The sequence below is a fragment of the Prionailurus bengalensis genome, chromosome E4, assembly GCF_016509475.1.
Source record: "Prionailurus bengalensis isolate Pbe53 chromosome E4, Fcat_Pben_1.1_paternal_pri, whole genome shotgun sequence".
Taxonomy (NCBI): Eukaryota; Metazoa; Chordata; class Mammalia; order Carnivora; family Felidae; genus Prionailurus; species Prionailurus bengalensis.
Genome location: NC_057360.1, coordinates 34,336,628 through 34,356,738, shown reverse-complemented (window position 1 = coordinate 34,356,738; position 20,111 = coordinate 34,336,628).

Sequence of the window (20,111 nt, the reverse complement as noted above, 5' to 3'; positions counted from 1 at the left end):
CTAGGCAATTGAGGTTTTAATATATGTTTTCTACTTATTAGGCAACAGGGGCCCAAGGGGTTAAGAAAATTGTCCAAACATGGAGATGTTAAATACTTGGAGGGAAGGGAGCCCCCTTAAGGGATAGGAGAAGCTCCTCTCCTTGCTGGCTCTCTCCCTTTCCAGATGTGCCAAGCAAAACGCGCCCTCCTGTTCTGTCTTCCACAATCCTGCTTTCCGTCCACCTAGGAGTCTGCTTCATTTCCCCTGATTCTCCAAGGCAGGCCCAGATCTGGGTTTATATGTGTGTGTGTGTGTGTGTGTGTGTGTGTGTGTGTGTATATATATATATATGTATATATATGTATATAATGTTTATTTATTTTTGAGAGACAGAGAGAGTGAGAGAACATGAGTGGGGGAGGGGCAGAGAGTGAAGGAGACACAGAAACCGAAGCAGGCTCCAGGCTCCGAGCTGTCAGCACAGAGCCTGATGCGGGGCTTGAACCCACGAGCTGTGAGATCGTGACCTGAGCCGGAGTCAGATGTCCAACCGACTGAGCCACCCAGGTGCCCCTGGGCTTATATTTGTTTTAAAGAAAAGCTTTTAGAGACCTACGTGCCCTTCTATTTAGGACTAATTGGCTTTGATGGGGACTCAAAGGATAATATTTCCAAGGATTCTTTCGCCCTACGACCTGGCCCCTATGAGCCTGCAGCCTGGCCTCGGCGTGCCAGGCTCCAGTGGGAGGTCCTGCTTGGACAGGGCACTTGGAGGCACTGGGTACTGAGGGAACCCAAGTTACTGAATGCTGTTTCAGTTAAATTTCTACCACCCACCCTTCTATTTTTGCTGCAAATCAGAGATCAGTTTGGACATCTAGGATTCAGAGGTAGCTATTTTTTCTTTCTGTTAATTCAAGGCAGGAAAGGAACATCCTTTCTATCGAAAGACCGTGGCCAATCTGCCTCTGCTCTCCATATCTTTCCCAGTCTAACCCCAGCTTTTCTTCAAACACACACACACACACACACACACACACACACACACACGCACACTGTGTGCTCATCCTGATCTCATGACCCATCTCTCACCCATGGGATAAAGTAAATCTAAAATGGCTGGCAGGCCATCGTCCAACATTCTGTGCCCCCCGCTTTGCGTTGGCTTCCTCTATGTGCTGTTCTCTAAGCTACTCCAGAAGCTGATTGTGCCAAGAGGCCGCAGGTCCAGGTGAGGGGCCATTCAGGCTCTGGGTTCTCTCTCCTCCCTCCCGAGGTCCTCATCATGAGAGAAGCACAGGAGAAACTCAGACTGGTGAACTGTGCTTCATACACGGGACATCTCTGTTACACGAAGCTGAGCCCAATTCACAGAAACAAGCTCCAAGTACAGAAAAGTTGTCATCTTAGGGCACTGCTCCTCCCCACACCTGATCATTGGTGGGTCCTGTCAGTTCTACCTCCAGAATAGCTCTTAAATCCACCGGCTTTTTTCCAGCCCCCCCGCACCCCGTGCCCGCCTGAATCCACATCACCATCATTTCCCTGCTTGGACAACTGCAGTAGTCTTCTAGTTGGTCTTCCCACAGCCCTCTGGAACCCCGGCGATGCGTTCTCCACACTGCAGCAAGGTGACCTTTTTCATAAAGGAAATCAGATCACTCCCCTGCTTAAAAAGCTTCACTTGCTCTTAAATGAAACCTACCTGCTTAGCGTGGTGCTTCAAACCCTGCACCATGTGGCCCCGCCCTGGCTTCCTCTCTCCCATTTCTCTTCCACACGCTCTTCCCATTACGCACCAAGCATGGCGGCCTCCTGTTGCGTCTTTGCACAGGCCAAACTTGCTCTGGTTTCAGAGGCCCTTGTTCTTGCTCTTCCTTCTTGCACTGCTGTCCCCTTGCCTGTTACAGGGTTTCCTGTTCACCCTTTAGGTCTCAGATCCAATGTCACCTCACAATAGAAATCTTCCCTGACAACCAGGTCCAAAATAGTCCCATCTTGGGCCTCTTTCTATCAGATCATCCTGTGTGTGCCCTTCATAACATTTGTGCCCATCTGGAATTGTCTTGTTTAGGGGCGCCTGCGTGGCCCAGTCAGTAGAACCTCCGACTCTTGCTTTTGGCTCACGCCATGATCCTAGGGTCATGGGATCGAGTCTCACGTTGGGCTCCATGCCAATCGAGGAGCCTGCTTAAGATTCTCTCTCTCCCTCCATCTGCCTCTCACCCCTGCTTTTGCACTCTCTCTCTCTAAAAAAAAAATGAATTGTCTTATTTAGCTATTTGTTTATCTATTGTTATCAGGTCCTTGATTATTTTCTATATCTGTAAATAAAATTAAGAAAGGCAGGTTAATATTTGGTTCCCTGCTAATCCTGTTAGGCTTGGAGTTTGGTAGGTATTCAGTAAATATTTGTTGAATGAATGAATGAATGAATGAATGAACATTTTGACTCTGGACAAGTTGAAGTTCTCAAATTTTGGGGCATCTATTACACTCTGGGTCGTCCGTTATATTAGCCAAAAGGTTGCACATAGTCTTTGGCACATGGAGACTGTGTGTGTGTGTGTGTGTGCGTGCGTGCGCGTGCGTTCGTGAAGTTATATAGAGTCTGGAGATGCACTTACTCTGGTGTCTGTCCCCGCACCTCTGTCATTGTCCCCAGGCCCCTCACCACCTCCCTAACCTGTGGACTTGATTTCCTGCTTGATAACACTCCTTACAGGAAAAATGAATTTGTTTCTGACTCTAGCAATGAGCATGATTAATGTGTTCTCCTTTGAGTTCAGGACCTCAATTTAAATCCTTTCCTGTTCAACTCGATCAGGAAAGGTTGCATTCTGGATCTGTGCGGAAACAAATCCCTGCACTCACAAAGAGTCAATTATTTCTTACGCCTTGAGGTCTTCAAGCTGAACGGAGCATCCTCATGTAGTGCTGGGTCTGAGTCCACATAGTGGGAGGAGACCTTGAATTTGCTCTTCGTTCCCATTGCCATGGATGTCAAATAGATTTTTTTCCCCCTGTCACAACTTGTCCATAGGTTGTGACTTTTTTTTCAAGCTGTCTCATAGAGTTTGTTGGCACATGTAGCTGGCTTAGATGCTAAATATCTGGGTCAGAAACTACATAAAATTCAGAGAACCACCAGGTCTGTCATAGGCCATTCCAGTGAAATGTGAGCTCCGAGATTTAGTTCAATCTGCTAATCTGTACTCATGCCGTGTGTTAGGTTAGAGTGAAGCTGCCTGGGTTTAGATCCCAGATGTGGCCTCTTGGGAAAATTACTTATTTCTCTGAAACTTAGTTTCTTCATCTGTAAAATGGGAATGATGATGGTAATTACCTCATAAGGTGACCACTAAGATTAAATGAGATAATAGGGCTCAAAGAGAGCTCTTAATATTTTTAGCTGTGATTGCCGTGGCTATGGAAGAGGATAGAATGAAAAGTCACCAGAAGTCACTCCATGAACTGGAAGCATGATGTTAGAATGTAAGCTCCCTTAAAGCAGAAATAGTCTGTCTTATTTCTTCACCTCAGTTTCCACATCTGAAAAATGGATATAAAAGCATTAGTAGATTTTTCTCGTTCTTAAGGTACCCAATACATACAAAGTGCTCGGGATGGTACTCAACACAAATTAATCGCTGAAAATATTATTATTATGGTTACCTCATTTTTGTTATTCTTTATTATTTTAGCAGCTATTTTACGTTTTCCAGAAATTAGCACAGGGCTTAGAATCTTGCACCTCTCGATAAATTGACAACGGATGGGTAAATGAACCAGGAGAACCCAAGCCAGTTCCGTGGCCTTTCCTCCAGATCACACAGCCTCAGGCGTTCCAAGTTGCTATTCCCGTGGGGAAGTTAGCCTCACTCGGGTTTAAAATATGAATTAGCCACCCTGGACTTCCCAGGCATTTTCTCTGTGCCTGTTCTCTAGCTCAAAATCAAACCTGAGTTTCTAGTGGCACGATACTCGTGGCCATCCACTCTGCCAACTGTCTGCTGCCTTCTGGCTTCTTCCAGGAAATCCTACTCTCCATTCTCTTCTGTGCATTCGGTTAGCACTCTCAGTTAATTCTAATCCATAACTGTTATAAACTCCTGTCTCCTTTTCGTCTTTGATTTTCACCTCCCTCTGGCTGATTCCATAGCCGTGTGGCCCATGCTTCATCTCTCCCTTGGGTCCGGCTAGAGGGGAGGTGGGGGGTTTTGGTGGTGGGGGGGGGAATGTTGAGACTATTCTAGCTAGCGCTGACCACACTCCAGCCTTCCCAGCCACTCTCCTGAACCTTGCCGTGTCCTCCGTGGGCCCTTACTGCTCTAACCATACACCCACTGACGTCACAATTTCACCCCTGGGCACCAGGCACACTTCGGACCCAAGTCCTTCCCACTCCCACGAGCCTAAATATCACTTTCCTCCCAAATTCACAATATGCCATGTGCACAGAAAAAGGCAATCCCCATCTGGCTCTGGGAAGTTTTTAGAGATTTTTCACTTAAAATATTTAATTGCTTAAAATCCCCATAATTCACAGCCACTTTGGAGAGGGGGAGAATTTTGCCATTTGGTTCTTTCAGTCTTTCTTATCTTCTACTTCTGCTATTCCAAGCGTGCTCGCAGGATCAGCAACAATGACGTCATCTGGGCGCTTGTTAGAATCGCGGCACCTCGGGCCCTACTCTAGACTTACTGAATTGGAATCTGCATGCTAACCAGACTTCGGCTGAGCCGTAGGCACGTTCAAGTTCGCAACGTGCATCCACCTGCCTCAAACCTCACTGTGACGGAGATTCCCCAGGGTTCTTGTTCAAATGCGGATTTCTGGGTTCTACGACCAGAGAGTTGGCTCCGTAGGTCTGAGATGGCACCCAGAAATTTTCCTTTCATCCCACACCCTGCAGGTGGCTTGGATCCAGCTGAGGAGTACACCTGAAGAAACATCACCCCGGTGTAAAAGCATCCTGTGTCTCGTGCCTAGCTTTTAGGATATTGTGAGCAAAGAGTAGGCACTCAATTAAACCTTTATTGCATTGAACTCAACTTCCCTCATTTATCCTTCCTTTTTTTCCCCTGAACTAACAAAGAGGATGTGAAGGCGGCCATTTTAGCATTCCGGATGCCAGTTGAGTGTGTGAATCCTATATATCTCAATTAATGAGCTAAACTCCTAGGGTTTCCCTGAGGTCTTTATTAAACACCTGGTTTTGTATGGGTTCAGTGTTCTTCTGAGTTCCTCCTGTTTTCTGCCAGATAGATAATAATATCAAATAATCTGACCAACTCCTTACCTTTCTTTCTTTCTATTCTTTTCCCCCCCCGAAAGCCTACCACAAAACTTACAGGCAGGAAGGGGCTTCTGCTTCAGATTCCCGGGTGTGGCTGACAGACTCCAGCGTGACACACAAGTTCCCTGCCTCCTGGCATCCACACCCTTCCTTGTGCGGTTTCCTCAGCTTGAGGGACCTGTACCTTCCTGTTAACCAACGGAATACGGCGAAGGGATGGGATGCCCCCTTTGTAATCACGAAGCACGTAATGTAATGACATCATCCTATATAAGACTCCGTCTCGATATCGCTTCTAGATGCTCTCCTTGCCAACAGCGACTACGCGGGCCTTGCTGAGGAAGGGCACGTGATGAAGAATGGTGGGTGGCCTTTAGGAATTGCCAGCACAAAATAGCTGCCCAAACCACATAGACCCTTCCTCAGCTGATGTCCAGGTGGGAACAGGGCCCTGGCCGACACCTTGAATGTGGCCGTTCGAGACCTTGAGTCGAGGACCCGGCTGAGTCATGCCTGGATTCCTGACCCGCAGAACACGAGACGGTAATGTGTGTTGTTTCAGCTTATACTCTTGCGGTAACTGGTTCCACACCCGTCGATCATGGATACTTTGGTAATGGCCACTAAGTTGACCTATGAGAAGACTGCTCAGTTGACGGGGTTAGCAGAAAATGGCGACCAATAGGAGTGAGGCCGGCAGGATTCCTGTGACCTGTACCTGGTTCTCCTCTCCATGTTCTCACGAGATGAATGAGATTACGGTGGTCCATATAGACGTTCCCTTCACTTCCTCAGGGGCTATTTTGTCTGTCCTTGCACACTGCCTCAGTTTCCACCTCCAACAGTAATCAAACCTGATGTTTCCACTTGCGTTAATAGAACCAAGGTAACAAGTGATGCATGACAACATTTCATTAATACCCGTAACCTGTTTAAAAAGACTGGGATAAAAACTGCTCTATAAGTGAAAAGTGGTTTTTTTTTTTTCAATTAATTTTTTCGCGTGGCACACATCATTTCTCTAAGCCTGTCAGATGTGTTGGCTTTCTTCTGAGATCTGCTGATTCAGGCTTTCTTGGAAAACCAAACAAAAGGAGATACACAGAGATGTAAATGCGCTTCCCATCCACGAAATGAATAGAGTTTAGAGCAAAGAGGTTATCTTTCTTAACCCCGTGAAGACCGCACCAGATGCAATCTCCCCCAGGCTGGGGATGCCAGACCCTTGTTCATGTGTATGTGTATGAGAGAAATCTTGATCAATAATTCATTCTGAGATGCTTCCTCTTTCTTGGTACTTCCCTTGCACACGCTTTCAAGAAAACTCCGCTCACTGTGGTATGTATATTTAATTGGTTCCAAGACGAGACTTGCTCACCTTGAAAGCAAGCGGCTTTCAGAAGTGAAGGTCAGAGGAGAGGGGACAGAGTAGGGTCTGTCTTTAGCTCCGCTTAGATTTGCCGGCACGGAAAGGATGAATGCCGCATGCGGCTCCTCGCAGCTAGGGCTCTGGAGCTGTGACCCGGCTTGACAAAAAATAAATTTGGAATCTGCTTTTCAAGTGGAAAAGGTTAAGTGCTGCATAATGCCGGGCGAAAGGCTTTGTCATGGGTATTTGAGGCCGGGGCAAGATTGCTCCTCTCCAATCTTTTGTGGTCATCTCCCCAGCAGATGAAGACCCCCGGAGTGGGTCCCCGCCTCCTCCCTGCACCTCTCCAGGATATTTTGCAATGAGGAGAGGAGACAGCTTAAAATTCAAGTCCTCCAAAAGAGGGTTTTATGACTCCCGTAGTCACCTGGGGACTTTTGGGGGTGGCGTTTTATGTTATGGGTTACATTTTAATGATACACGGACACAAAGGGGGGCATTAGCTGGTAGGTTTGGGGAAGGAGCTACGGGGGAGGGCGGACAACTGACACATTCCTTCACATCCTCGCCTGCCTGAGCAATGTCTTCCAGCCGCGTCTGTCACCCACTTCTGGCCCAGATGCTGACTGTTCCCCTCCTAAGAGGCAAAGCAAACTCTGTGTTCTGACAGCATCTGCCACCGCAAGGGTACGCGGAACCCCCATTCCTCACTTTCGGACTCAGAGTTTCAGTTGAAACAAAGCAAAAATAAAGGCAGCACGAAGCAGCCACCCTCCCCTTCAAGGCCTTGGTCACAGCCTGGGCCCTCTGAGTGGTGAGGCTCTTGTAAAGCTGTAGGCCAGAGGGGAGAGGAGGAGACGTCAGGCAGAAAGAAAAAGCCCCCGTACGAGAATGTCCAATGCAAATATTGGTCTGTGGATATAATAGCTACATCTTGTTCCCCAAATGACGCATCTCAGATAAGAAGGAATTTGCAAGATGCCATGGAAATCTCTCCCTGTCCATCTTTCGGGTTGGAAAACGGAGTCTCCTTTTGCCACCTTTAAATTTTTCCCTCTATGATTTAAGCGTCTGTACCATGAGACGTTTTGCAACTTTTCTCAAAGAGTAATCAAGCACCTATTTAATGAGCACGATCCGCTTGTTTCCAGCTCTGCTAGGCGTTTTAAGCGAGAGAAACGCGTGGTCTGGCGTGCGCCCTGGGATCCGGGTCCTGCCCTGAAGGCTGGGAGTGCTGGGGACATTAGGTTCACACAAAGGAGATTAGGACGGCATCAGACAGAATGGAACGGAGACTAGGAGGGTGCTATAGTTTCTCAGTCTAATCATTTTAGAGGTTTAAGACGGCCAAGGGTAAGATTGCTGGAACGGTGATGGAAGCCATGTGGAGAGAAGATGTACACAGGTTAGTCCCCAAACTACTTCCTGGAGTGGGGCTAAAAGCTTGCTGGGGCTTTTCTCTATTCTCCCCCACCCCTCCCCGCCCCACCCCGGTCAAGAAAAAGGTGAGCAACCAGAGTAACTCTAGAAAGCATCCTTCTCCTAAACATTGAACCAATCCCCTCCCCTTCCCTCTTGTTTCCGTCCGCTGTCTCCCCACTCCGGCTGTCCGGGTGGTAAGTTGATCTTGGCTGGACTTGGTAAGGTGGGGAGAGGTGTGGCGAGTCTAGCGTTACAGAGAACTCAAGGTTAAGAATCACACAGTCTCTGTCTGAATGTGTCTCTGTCTCTCACCAGCTGCGTGATCCTGGACAAGTCCCTGAACGACACCCTCTGGTCTTTGTTCCCTATGGGGGCCAGATGACTTTGAGTTACCCAGCCTCAGAGGCTTGCCAGCCCTCCCTTTATTATTGAAAATTAGCGCCAGCCTTCTTTTTCTACTTAACTGGAGGAAGTCAAGCCCCCTACCAGGCTGCCCTCTCCATATTTTTGAAGGGAAGGGAGGTTTATCTGAGGAACGTTTGCATATTCCGCAAACTCATCCTGGTTGATCCTCATCACAGACATATCTATCTCGCTCTGGATCTCTGCTCTGTTGATTCTCCTTACCATCTTGTAAATGGTTTGTTTCCCCAGACTGCTCTCTCCCAGGCTGACGTGTAGAACAAAACTGAGGTTTGAGGGTAACAGAAGGAAATTACCACTAAGAATAGAAAATTTTAGAACAGGATACTAAGCAACTTGGCATCTATTGTTCATAGCACAGGATGCTTATTCTGGCATGCGTGCATGCTCTCTCTTTCTCTTTCTCTCTTCTGCGTCTTCCTTGTTACTGGGGCCAAGGACCTGCCTCCCACGCGAGTGCCTTTGTTCATATTCTCTCCTGGGCCCGGGCCTTTCCGACTTCTCTGAGGTTTCTGGGGAAAATGAATAAGAAATCGATTTCCCCATCACTGGCCCCCTGAAACATAATACTGATTTCCGGAAATAAAAATCTATCCACAGTGAAGGCGGAGCTTGACTTTTGTAGCACAGATTGAATTTTCCTTGTCTCAAGCATCTCCATTGGCTTCTCCTGCATAGATAACTGAAAGTTTCATAAAGTGTCTGCTTCTTATTAACAAGGAGCTCTCAGCGCCCAAATAGGAATGCGTAAATACCTAGTTTTTATCGAAGATGAATCATTTCTTACATGATTGAAGTATTAATTTCTTCTGCTTCTGGCTATTCAGAAATATTGAGGTTCTTTAACAGAACAGCCCTTCAATACATGGCTATACATCATCCTCAAAGGCCCTTTCCGGCTCTGATAGCCGATAAACTCTCGGTTTCTGTGAGGTTCTCCATTTGGAAGCGTCTCTCCTTTAGTCTGTGTCTGGGCGAGCTTCTTTCCCTAGGGTGTAGGGAAGTGTAGGAGGATGCTTGCCTGAGTCACTCGTGGTCTCTGTGCCCAGGGTTGGCATAAATCAGAGGCAGATGTCCAGGCTCCCATGGTGGCCATCCGTGCAGGGTCATGGTGGTGGGGTGTTCATACAGAGCCCTTGAGTGCCCCCTTGCCCATCACTTGCCTGCTGTCACTTTCTTTACATTTTTACCTATTCTGGGAGCAGTCAATCTTCACCTGTATTTGCAGCCCCAGCAGGGAGCCCATTTCCATCGAAGAGAGGACTCCTTTAATAAATCCAGCTCATTTGTGCAGAAGTGGTGCAGCCATTGATTAGAGGGCTGATTGGAGCTGTGACTTTCTTAGGAAGAAAATTAAGAAAACAGATTAAAGGCAAATGATGGGCAGCTTTGTCTTCTTGGGAAGGGGTAAGGGTGTTTCTCCTTCTATGCTGTCTCTCCTATGCTGATGTGAGTTTTCAAATATTCTTCAAGGTAAATGGACTCCTTCAGGTCACTGTGCTGTCATCCTCTATGAATCATAGCGCAGAAAGGGACCTTGGTGGTCATTTGGCTCTAGTCCTTTGTTTTACACACGAGGGAATGGGGTTGGAGGGGGAAATTGACATGACTAAAGTTGTGCAGGCCTCCTACCTGCTCTTCCTCCAGGCTACAGCAAATCACTCTCCATGATACGGAAAAATCTAAAATAAAATTAGACCGGGTCTAGAGGAGACATTTTAAAAATGGCGGCTCCCCTACCTGGTATAGTGGCCACTCCCATCTGGGTTACAGCACTAGAGGACAGATGGAGAAAAGAAGGTGAGTGATTTCTGGTAAGGGAGTTACTCTGGAGCTGTGGAGGGCACTACTCCCTTGATTCCACTCGTGCTTCCTTCTTGAAACTCTCTCCCTGCACCCTTTATTCTGCCGTATCTGTGATCCTCGCTCATACTCTTGTTCATTCTTTCCGTTGAGACACATTACGGGAGCACCTTTTCCTTTTCAAAACATTTTGTAGACACTTGAGAGCCTGGGGCAGCTTCTCAAGTCGCTCTGCACTATCGTTTTTTAATGCTATGTCTAACTATAAGGTAATGAGATAAATGAAACGTAAACGTGAGATGTCTAGTCACGTTCTATGGGAAGCTTTCAGAGGAAGAGAAGCGATGTGCATGTGACTCGGTATCCCTGTGTCTGAAACAGTTTGGCACTTCTGGGTCCTCGAAGAACATTTGTTGACTGGCTAACTGAATGAAATGTACAGACGTGAGATTAGGGATTTAAGTTGTCTCTTTGGGGACTCTACAGTGATGCTCTTGTCCTTGCTCCCATTACAATGACTTGACATTATAGAAACTGCCTTCAGACTTAATTTACTTATCACCCCCCATCTCTCAGAGGAACAACGACTGTTTAAAATTGACACTTAGGCTTTATGGCGTAGAGAACACTCTCGCGTATGTTATCATCTGATCTTCATAAATATTCTCGGAAGGCCGAGCTACCATTTTCGTTTCACAGATGAGGAAACTGAGGTTGAGAGAAGCTGTGGGTCTCCCTCCGTCATAGGTCTGGGAAGTATCTGAGTGGAGGAGAAATCCAGATCATCAGCCAGAGTCCCGAGTCCTTTTCGGTGCGCCACCCTGTCTCCCCATAACAAAGACTCGAACGGTCTTGTGTTCCAACTTTATCCACCAGAGCTCAGATGGGCTCTTGGCTGCTACCAAAGATCAAATCAATTCACCCTCAGCAAATGACGATTTGCTACTGTTAAAGTTACACTGGATTTGCCAGAGCCCCTAATATCATTCTCAGGATGAGTTAGCTCTAAAAAATAGTCTCTTGGACAATGACAGCTCTGTTGTTAGAAGCCTGCAACTTCCCAACCACGTGTATTATTTTCCATAGGTATGAATACCTGAAGCCGTGTGTGTGTGTGTGTGTGTGTGTGCACGCTAGTTTAGGAACTCTCAGAAGCAGAGAATAGAGACTTTGATAATACACCATATTTCAGATCTTTATTCTCGATGAAACCATTTAATCCTTGCATCACTGTGGATAAGTTAGTTGAGACTCAAGGAGGCCGTGGGAGAACCCAGATCTCCCCACGGACCCCCGGTCCACAGCTGACTCCTCCATGATGTGACAATCCAGGTTTCATTCCCCCCCTGGAGAATCAGCGGGAAAGGAGAAGGAAGAAGGAAATTTTAAGTGCATCTCCCTGCTTGGACTGGACGTATACAGTGTTCCCGGGTCTGGCCAGGATGCCTGAGTTCTATCTGCCTTCTGCTTAATCGGGCAAGGGCTGGCATGGAGCCTGTGGTCTGTGCGAGAAAGGAGTGAGCGGGAACAAGTTACCCTGATTCTGTTTATATTGGATAAAAGCTTCGATGCTTGAGAGTAATCTGTATCTCAGCTCTATTTACTTTGCAAATAGAATAAAAGCCTTGCTGCTTGTGCATAAGAGAGCCGGGTAGTAAGGGGGAGGGAAAGGGATAGGGAAGTAGGGGTCGAGAACGATTTTGGTGTAATGCAGGCAGAAAGGTGCTAGACCGCGAGTCTTGCCTTCTAATCTTACTTCTGTCACTATTGATGTGTGACCTTGTGCAAACCACTTTCCCTCTCTGGGCTGCAGTTGTACTGTGTGCAAAATTTTGGACTAGAACCAGGGTTCCCATATTGGCAGCCAGCTGGCAGAATTCAGCCTTGGGGCATTTTTATTTAAAGTAAAGTGTTTTACAAAAACAATTTAGGCGGCTCTCACACTCCGCAATTCATTGGCCTCCCTACACCTTTCTGGATTTATGCATAGATGTTACTTATCCATTAAGATAGGCATTTGGGATAGCCAATTGGACTAGATATTTTAAAAGGGCCCTAACATTATTTGATTCTGTTCATACACTAAGCTTGTTTATGGCCTTAAACGAGAAATAGCACAGTAACCTGGCTAAGCGTTAGGGCTCCAGAGCCTGTCTGCCCTGGTTGGAATCTTTGCCTGTCACTCGTTAGTACCTTACTTTTCTGATCTGTTGCTTCCGTTTCCTCATCTGCACGGTGGACATTGTCCTGCAAGGATTAAATGAATCAGTTTCTCTAAAGAGCTCCAGATACTGCCAGGCACATCTTAAATGGTCAATAGTAGTTAGGGGTCACTGTGATTATTATTAGGCCTTTTGATGAAATATTTGCACAACCTTGTCTGGAGTAACCAACGATCTTAAAATGCTTGGCTAAAATTTCCAGGACAAAACCAAGTGTCTGGTATTATGAAATGCATCTATTACCAAACCCAAGAGCCCGATATAGAGGACCATTTCAGAAAGACTTTCTAAACCAGTCATGTAAATAAATACAAAACCAATAGGCTTCCATAGTTCCTTTTATCTACAAACTTTCCTCTGCCAGCAGCTCACTCAGTCACTGAGATGCCGGGAAAGGCTGTGCACGGGCAGCTTTCCTAGGCCTGTTGGCTGACTTCCCGAGTGCCCGCTCATTCCTGATGTCCGCGGAGGGCCAAGGCCTGCCGTGTCTCCTGGGCCACCGACGTCGGTTTCATCTCTGTGGCTGGCCTGGCCTGGTGGGAGTGGTTCTGACACGCTGGTGTCACTCTCATGGAAGCAGCAGGTGGGGGGAAGAATATTTAAAGAGGAAACGCATCACGGGGCGCCTGGGTGGCTCAGTCGGTTGAGCGCCCGACTTCGTCTCGGGTCCCGACCTCGCGGTCTGTGAGTTCGAGCCCCGCGTCGGGCTCCGGGCTGACGGCTCGGAGCCCGGAGCCGGCTTCCGATTCTGTGTCTCCCTCTCTCTCTGCCTCTCCCCAACTCGTGCTCTCTCTCTCTCTCTCTCTCTCTCTCTCTGTCAAAAGTAAATACACTTAAAAAAATAAAAAAGAGGAAACTCATCAAAAATAGGAGGTTGCTCCCCATCCATTTTTCATGTGGCATGAAATTAAAGTAGATAAGATTAGGAAATGAAGGTGACAATGATGCGCATGAGGTCTCTGCGCGTCGTTGCAGCCCCTCTTGGGGCTCCAATAATAAGCATGTTTATTTGAGTAGTCAATTCTCAACTTCAGACTCCTACCAGACATATTTATAACCCCGTTAATGTGGCCAGACACAGTAATGTGTGCAGAATTCGATGACTGAACAACGGTTCTGGGAATACTTGCTTCCAGCCCTAGCTCCCTAAAGGCCATACGCCAAGGGAACATTAGCCTTTTTGGAAAGCAGGAAAGAAACAAGGGAGGAGGTGTGCGAAAGCAGCATTGGTAGAAATTCACCTTCTGACACCCTTGGTCCTTAAGCAGAGGGAGCTGACAGAGGGAGTCTTGGGCACAATGGCGGGCAAGCAGTTAACCTCACGGAGACGAACCTCGGTTCTCAGGAAAAGGGAGAGAGAAAAGGGAAGGAAGAAAGGGAGGTGAGCACTCCCAGGTAGCGGACAGCCACTCTCAGCGCAAATGGCCCGAGCTGCTGCCTCTGGGTTGTGTTCTTCTCTCAGGAAAGGCCGCAGGCCACCTGACGTCCGATGGAGACCGGAGTTAGGCGCTCCATGAAGTGCACTGAACAATGCCTTCCTCTACAGGGCTCTGTGTCTCCTGGGGTTTCCAAGATTGTGGAACCGGCACGGCCTCTCCCTGGTTGACTGTGCTGTGTGTGGTCTACAGGGGACGGACCACGTGTGTAGGTGAGGGTGGCGGTGGCCTCGTGTCCCTGCCTTGTGTCTTCACACAGGGGGACTTCTGGTTCCCCTGGGGGGGGGGCGGCTATGGTCATCGGGAGTGGGGCAGTTCATTCCTGTGTGGCTGTGTCCCTGCTGTCATAGGACGCTGAGCGTCCCTTACTCCTGTGCACCAAACGCCCCCTACTCCCCCCTACTCCCCCAAACGCCCCCTACTCCCTACTCCTCAGGGAAATTTAGTAATAATGATTGAAAAGAGTCAAACCACAGATAGAGTAAAGCTTCCTCTTCTCTCCCACTCTGAAGGGCCTCCTAATGGGGTAGGTAAGTTGTAGACTTCGGGGATTAAGTGCTGGCAAGCCATGTTGGGGAGGGTCTTGTTTTCGGTGCAACCTCTCAAAGATGGAGGTGATATTTTGATCTTCAGTCGTTTTCGGAGCCTTCTTTCTTCTAAACCAGAGAGGGGAAGCAAGGGGTGTTACTTCCCGAGCACCTAGTAGCTCCATAGACGTGTCTCTGTTTTCCCAGTTTTCCGACAGAGTCTGTTTTTTGTCACCGATTCATTCACAGGAGCATGGCCACCCTCGTCCCAGCTGCCGGCGAGGAGGGAATCGTTAAAAGAGATGTCAGGACACTTTACTTAGTGTTGGGTACAAATGATTCAGCTGGGGAGCTGGGGTTGGCCTCTCTCCCGTGCGGACTTGAGAAGTCGGGTTTTCCTGGTGGACCTTCCCTGCCTCTAAGGGTAGGAGGAACAGCCAGAGGGGTTCAGTCAGGCCAAAAACTCACTTCCTAATTCTGTAGGTGAACCCCAGGGCAGACTCTTCTTCAGCAGAGGACACAGACTTGACAAGAGCAGAGGGAAACCCAGCCTCCTCCTGTGTCTTCAGTGGGTGTCTGTGCCCGGGACAGAGCACGGCTCCCCCCACCCTGCACACAGAGTCTCCCGCTGAGGGTGGGGGGCAGGCAGGACCGAGTGGGGTTGGAGAAGGTTTGGGTGTTGCCCGGGCCAGGGCTCCAGAACAAATTTGTCCAGTCCGGGGCGGGGTGGGGTGGGGGGAGCGATTGCCACCAGGGGTGTTCCCTAGAAGAGAGCCTGAGATGAGGCTCCTGGTCCAAATGGGTTTTTTTCCCCAGATTTATTGAGATTTAATTGACATAAAACATTGTGTAAGTTTAATGTGTACACAGTGCTGACTTTTATACACTTATATATTGCAATGCAATTACAATGTTAGTGTTCGCTAACACCTCCATCACATCACATAATTACCGTTTCTTTTCTGTGGTGAGAATATTTAAGATCTACTCTCTTTGCGACTTTCAAGTATGTAGCACAGTATTTTTATCTATAATCACAATGCGGTGCATCGGATCCCCAGAGCTTCTACTCTGAGCGGAAGTGTGTGCCCTTCGACCAACATCTCCCCTTTTCTCTCAGCCCCCCATGCCTTGGTAACTACCATTTTGCTCTGTCTCTATAGTTCAGCTTTTTAAGATTTCACGTGTGAGAGCATACAGTATTTGCCTTGGTGCGTGTGGCTTATTTCACTGAGCATAACGCCTTCAAGCTCCATCCATGTTCTTGCAAATGGCAGAATCTCCTTCTCTCTCATGGTTGAATAGTATTGCATTGTACCTATATCTGTATCTATATCTATATCATCTATATCTATAGGTATCTATATCTGTCATCTATATCCATATCGATTCCCTTTTGGGAGGCATGTTCTTGGGAGAAAGGGAGTGGGGGAAGCAGGATGGAGGAGAGGGAAAAGGCGGTGAGTATGTTCTTTCCTGGACACTCACTTCGGCTCTGATCCCTCAGAGAATCTTTGAAGCACAAACTGCATACAAAACATGGCCCACCCGAGGCAAGGTTCTGGGGGTTTGTACTTGTGGAGGCGGTGGGGGAGATGGAAGAGGGTAGTATCAGAGTTAGCAGTGTTCCTGCTTAAGCGAAGGCAGATGTGCAGAGAAGGGAGAAGATACGCAGCCCAGGCACCCAGTAGGGATGGCCGCACCTACAGATGAAAGGGGGACACAGAGAGCATCCACTCTGCAGGGGTGGCGACAGTTTGGACAGTAATGGCTCAGACTGGAGTGTGTCTGTCCACCTCATGCAGTCCCAGCAAGAGGGTCAAGGGGGTCCTTTTGGTGGAGCTGGAAAGTGGAAATAGTTATGGCTTTTATCAAGGGCAGCCAGGCATCCATGCCTGGGCTGCATACGCTCACACAGCGAATCCGCATTTTCGAGTTGTATCTCTAAAAATCTCTCACGGTTGTCATAGCACTTGGACCTACACTGAAATCGTGGCATTTATAAGTCAAGTTGATTGTCTTATTCATAACTTAAAGCCCACAGGCTTCACCCATGGCAGGGAGGGTGCAGTGACTCCCAGGAAAAAAAATCTTAGAAGGTAGTATTTGCTTGGAGGGTGCAACCCCCATAAGGTAGATGCTCCCAGAACCCTTACTAATATGAGCAGACCCCTCTTTTGCGTTTGCCTCACCAGGGTAGATGCCAGGCCTATGTGATGTGAGAAACCCAAGAAAGTATGTCTGTTGTTCTGGATGCTTGATGTTTCATAGATATCCTCTGTGTATGCAGTCTAGTCAGAGTCAGCCAGTGACCCAGGTCTTCTGTGACCAATGGCACCTCCTCTAAGGATCCCGTTCCGACGACATCTTTCTCCAATTCTCTTTCATTCATTTTCTAGAGGTAAGTTCATGGTAATGGTATTTTCAGGACCAGACTGAATAAAAATGTGGAAGTTCACCACTCATGTTTTCAAACAATGTGCTCACTGCCTCTCTCGGCTGCTGCCTTCTGTCTTGGAGTGTGTCCTCAGGTCCCCAGGGCTGTTTGGGTTTCCGTCTCTCCTCCACCTCCAGGAGCTGTGTTGTCTCCTCACCCGTCAGCTGCCTTATGTAAGGTTTTCCCCTCATCCTATCAAAGCTGGTCTGTCGTGTGTCCCAGTCCCTGAGGGTCTGCTTCCTGCTAATGTGATGATATGTGACAATGTATTTGCATTCGAACAAGACCGGCTCCCAAATAAAATGCTCCCTTAGCCTGAGCTCAGGACTCTTGCCTTGGTTAACATTCTGTGAAATGTGGCTGTGGAAAAGAGATATGCAAATGTAGTTGCTTTGCAAATGTAAATCGAATAAACATACACATAAACATAAATTTATATTGGGCAAACCATTGCTCCAGAAGGGAAAGGGGGGGCACAATATGTTTGTGTGTGTGTGTGAGGGGTGGGGAGATGGAACTAGAACCCAGGGTCCAGGAGAAAATGTCTGACGGGAGAACCTACGTAAGAACAAGAAACAGAAAACTGAGAAACAGGATGTGAGGAGGCTTATTAGACAGACTGGAAAGATGTGGGGTTATGGACAAAATATGTACGAAGGGAAAGGCATGCTTTTGGAATGAAAAAAAACAGGTTTGATATTTTTAGTCTACTGCATAGGAGCTATGTGATCTTGGGCAAATTATTTAATTTCTCTGAGGCTCTGTGTTATCTTGTATATTAAGATCTTGTACCTTTGGAGGATACTAATAACCATCTAATGGGCAACTGGATGGAATGACAAGTGGAACTAAAGAATGACTGATCCATGGAAGGTGTTAAATAATTGTTTGTTCTCCTTCTCCATTCACTTCAAGAGTCTCGGTGGCCTCGTTTTTTTGTTTTTTGTTTCTTCTTTAAAAGTTACAGTCTAGTTAAGAAAATGCTAGATGGGGGAATCAGAGAGAGACTGGTCAATCTTTGTACCAGAGCATTGAGAAAAACATAACTTCTCCCTGAATTTGGAGTTGTTTTTGGAAATCGCCATCAAGGTGTTACTCCTTAAGAAAAGACTTTAGGTGCATTGGTGGGGGGGTGGGGTGGGTTGGGGAGCGGGGGGAGCAGAGTGGAGCTTAGGTCAGAAAAGACTTAACTGGCCAAGCTGGTCTCTGAAGCTAAGAATGACAGTGCACTCCAGAGAGGAGGGGCATGAGGGTTGGAATCAGATCATTTGTTTCCAGTCTGCTCTTGGCAATGAACTCCTGGATGGTCTCCGATAAATTGCCTCATGTAGGTCTCAGTTTGTTCATCTGTGGAATGAGGACAATGAAAGTCCCTATCCTGTAAGACTGTCGTGAAGGACCCACGAGGTAATATGTATCATACTGCACACTGGCTGGCGCATCCCAAGAGCCGAAATTATTAGCTGTTGTTATTATTGTTTGCAGCATGGCTGAGCATGGATGAACCCTATGTAACTCTTCCTTTGGCTGCGTCATCAGGCCATAGAATAAATAATTCACCTATTTCAATCTCAGGTTGAGTGTAGGGCTTGATGAAAAATCACCAAAGAGAGGAAGCTCTCGATATGAGGGTCTAGAGTGGGAAGGGAAAGAAATCAGAAAACACGGGTGGTAGAAAGGTAGGTAAGTAATGAATTCCACTTTGAACAGCTAGAGTCTATTTACATATTCACGCATTGGTGCAATAAATGTTGCATACATGTGGTGTGTGAGGGGTTGGGGATGCAGCAAAAAATAAGAAAGCTGTGATCCTGATGGTGAAAAAAAGGGTGAAATTGTGATCAGCACCAGAAAGGGCAGGAAGGAAACATCAGGTTGATATTAAAATAAAATATGAGGAAAAATCATCCTTGTGGAAGTGGCATGAAAGCAGAGACCTGAAGGATGAGTAGGAGTCAGGCAAAATCTAGGGGAAGAGGAGACATCATATGCAAAGGCTCTGAGGCAGAAGAGACCCTGGTGTGTTGGAGGGCTGAATTAAGACCAACTTGCCTGGCGTCGACTGAAGGAGGGGGGACCATGTATGAAAATGCAGCTGATGAGGGGCGCCTGGGTGGCTCAGTCGGTTGAGCGTCCGACTTCGGCTCAGGTCATGAGCTCACCACTCGTGAGTTCAAGCCCCGCGTCGGGCTCTGTGCTGACAGCCCAGAGCCTGGAGCCTGTTTCCAATTCTGTCTCTCTCTCTGCCCCTTCCCTGCTCACATTCTGTGTTTCTATCTCTCGAAAGTAAATAAACATTAAAAAAAAAAATACAGCTGATGAGGCAGGCCCAGGCCAGACTATATCAGGTCCTGAAGACAATGTTAAAGATGCTGTTGAAAAGTTAACGGGTAAAAAAAAAAAAAAAAAAAAAGCCCTCTGTTTAGCTTTATTTATATGGCTAGAGTTACTTCTGTCAATCTCTCCCTTTTTTTAAAATAATTTTTTAATGTTTTTGTTTATTTTTGAGAGACAGGCAGAGCATGGGTGGGAGAAGGACAGAGAGAGAGAGAGGGAGACACAGAATCCGAAGCAGGGTCCAGGTTCCAAGCTGTCAGCACAGAGCCCAAGGCAGGGCTCGAACTCATGAACCTCCAGATCATGACCTAAGCTGGAGTCGGACACTTAACCAACTAAGCCACCCAGGCAGCCCACTTCCATCAATCTTTTGAGTGTTGCCCCTGAAGGTTCAGCCAGCTACGTTCTTGCAGGGAGGCGAGGGCAGAAATCTTCACCACTAATTCCCTACTAGCACACTCCAAGCCCTGGACTCCATGGGTGATGGGGTCAATGGATCAGCTAGTGGGAGATTCGTATCTTCGGGATTGGATGCGGATGGCCCCCTATGACAAGTGACAGGGTCCAGACACAGAGCAGGGAGCAGAAGGAACTTGATCTGCGTTGGGATAGTCTCATATCTCTCTTCAAAAAGGTCGAAAATAATCCCAGAGAATATTGTAAGTCCACGCAGAAAACCACGTCAACAGAGTTAGCCAGCAATTGTTAAAAAGCTTCTTCTGTATCCATAATTTGATTTAGAATGACCACCCCAGGGTAAGTGGCATGCAATTATTCAGTAAGAGATTTACAGAGCCATTAGCCATCATCTGTTTAACCACTTCTTTTGACAGAGGGTAATAACAATCTCAGT